Here is a 3,086-nt window from a genome sequence, read left to right as displayed (position 1 = left end):
TGCAAGCCACTCTCTGATTTGCATGGCAGTGAGATCTGATGCAAATTCTCACATTTTAGGCTATTTCGGGGTTTGTGAAAATGGCAAAGGGTTCCTTTCTTTAAATAGTCCTGGGCATGATACCCTTGTCCAGGGGATTTTGACAGTACTGTTACTGCAAATTAAAAACATTTCAGGAAATAAAATGTTAATGATAAAAGAAAAATTTGGGGTGGTATCAGCTTTGGTTTTTGCCGTAAGCAAACATCCCAGTCTTGAGTGGAGAGTTAGAACTTGTGGCCTGGCTGTCGCCTGTGGCTCACACCTCACTCCCATCCTGCTGCCTGCCATAGAGGGCTACACTGTTCCTAACCGCCCCCCCAACACCCCACACACATTTCACTTCTTCCTCCTCCCAACTCCCACTGCCCCACAAAGAAATCAGGATTGGATGCCCCTTTGCACCCCTCCGAATTCTTTAAAAGCATATAAAAGGTACGTGTCATGCTCAAGGGCTTTGTATGTTTAGTCTAGTGTTTATACAGAATCCAGCACTGCATCTGTTCATAAACAGGTAGCATATGATAACCCCTGGTTCACCCCACCTGGTGAGAAGATTGTGCAGGAAGCACCATTTGTCACGTCCTCACCCTTTGCTCATCCCCATGCACCATCTCATCCTGCCCCACTGCCCGGAGCAGCCAAGGTCCCCATTCTGTGTTCCAGGTGGTGGACACTGTTTAGTTAATGAGGATTAATAATGACACATTAACTATTAGAGGGAATTGGAAGAAATTGAGAGGGAATTCATAGTTACAGAGCACCAACTTTGTCCAAGGCAAAAGTGCTTGAAATACTGTGTTTCATGTAATTATCATAGCTCTCTATGAACTGGGCATTTTTATCCTCATTTTTCATACAGTCATTTGTGAGTCAGGAATTTTCTCAGCTCTCCCTGGCCCGCAGGCTGTGCTGAGTTATGGTACATTTGATTTCCTGGCCAGTGTGTAGTAAGTGCTCAAGAATCTTTGGTTATTTGTAGCTTAATCATGGACTTTCAAAAATTCAAAGCCTGACCCCCATATAATTATTTTCAAAGTTTCAGGCACCAGCAGGGATATTTTGGTGGATTAGCTCTGTCACGCAATGTAGAAAGAAGACTGCCTTGTCCGACCCTGAGGAAGGTTTCTCCGACTTCTCTGATTTTGTTTCTTCTCTTTTCCATGCATTTGGCTGACCCCAAATTTAGAAAACCTCATAACATAATTTGGCTCTCTAGATTTTCTGGAAAGTAAGTCTGTCCCTTATGACTGAGCTTACTCTACATTGCCAAAATGCCAGCAAAGTCTGACCTCAAAAGGACGGAGTGTGCTTCTCCCCAGTTGAGAATGTCATTCACATTCCCTTTAAGGATTATTCCCAGTACAAGGGGCTGCTTCTGAATGCAGCGAAACGCAAATGATCAGTCAATATATGTAAATCTGCTTGACCTCACTAACCATCAGAGAAATGCTAACTAAACGTAAGAGAAGCCATTTTTCAAAGTCCAACAGATTACTCCAAATTCAAAAGATGGTTACTATCCCCAAGTCAGCATGGATGTAAGAAAACTGTCATATATTTTGACGGAAATGAATGTTGACGCACATCTTTAGATACCCAATCATCAGCGTTGATCAAAATTTGAAATGTGCATATTTGTTAGTTCACTTTTAGTTGTTTTCTGTCGTTCTATAATCGCTTTTCCGAATTTTTGTCTCCTTTTTTCTTCTTTCTTTTCTTTCCTTTTTTTTTTTTTTGCTAGAACTCTTACTGGCTGAAGTGTCTTTCCTTGTGATGCACGTCCTTCACCTGCTTTCACTTATGCTCAGTTTATTCCTGCTTGCTTAATTTGAGAGAGGGAAGCACATATAACCAGGTTGTTTTTTATTTAAGGGAATTTCCTGAGTGCCGCCCTCATTCTTCAGGCCCAAAAATAAATGGGAGATGTGTCTTCAAGAAAAGGAATGAGCAGCTGTTGTGAGAGGCCTCCAGCAGAGGCTGACTCTATGCCATTCTGGGGGTGTGGAACTGGGTCACCACATGGATAGTTCACTTTTTCATCCATGGCCTGCCCAGCTCCTGGATCTCCTCTGCCTAACTGAAGAGCCAGGGCTGCCATTAGCCCACTTGGGGTCTAGTGTGAATTACAAGGCCTCCTCTTTAGATGAAAGCACCCCTCTGGCCAGTGCTTAGTGAGCAGATGGGTGTCTCTGTGTGATTTGTCTTAACTTTGTTTAGAAAGGCAGGGGCTCTATCCCAGCCTCTTTTATTCACCCTCTGGGCCAGGCATGCTTTAGCAGGGCAACACCTGTGCAACCTTACCTGGGGGTCCTGAAAGGATGCTGGGTTGTCTTGCAGAGCCAATGAGAAATTGGCACTTTGCCTGACCTGTAATATGGGCCTCAGCCTCCTTGCCCACCTGAGACCAGGCTTTAGCATTTTTGGTGGATATGTTCGGTAGTTTTGTTCAGAGTATGGCCATTTCTTTGTTTCATTAAAGACAGGTTTCTTCCATGAGTTTTAAGAGAGAGGAGTAAAGTAAAATCCCTGTTTATCCAGAAGCTTAATTTCAGAAACAGAACATTGTAACTTATTTGAAATTGTCTTTCATTTTACACTTTTCTTTGGATGCCTGCACACTCATAACTGGCTTCTGTCAGTCACACGCACTTATTGCAGAGAAAACGTACTTAGATTTCTAGTTACATGGTATTGTTCAAAAATAATTTTTTGCTTGACTTTCGTGCCAGTCAAATGCTGCCTCATCATCTTTGGGTCCTAGACTGTCTTCAATGCTCTTTTGCAGTTTTCCCAAGAATGCTGCTGTCTGGAGAGGTAAACAAAAGGGTTCAACATTTTAATTATGGCATATTTCACTTATTTTCAGTACACAAACCCCACGTTACTTAGTTTCAGAATTCCAGTGGGCTGTGATGACAATTTTAGCTAAACCTATCAGCCTATTGCAGGCTTGGTGGAGTGGTTTGAATTAGGCTATGGCTATTTGTGTGTCTACCTTACAGGAGAAGAAAAAGAAACAGCTATTTGATAAGGAAAGGCCAATT

Source organism: Macaca nemestrina, chromosome 5 (assembly GCF_043159975.1).
Source record: "Macaca nemestrina isolate mMacNem1 chromosome 5, mMacNem.hap1, whole genome shotgun sequence".
NCBI lineage: Eukaryota > Metazoa > Chordata > Mammalia > Primates > Cercopithecidae > Macaca > Macaca nemestrina.
The sequence above is the reverse complement of the archived record's forward strand: the minus strand, read 5'-3'. Positions refer to the sequence as shown.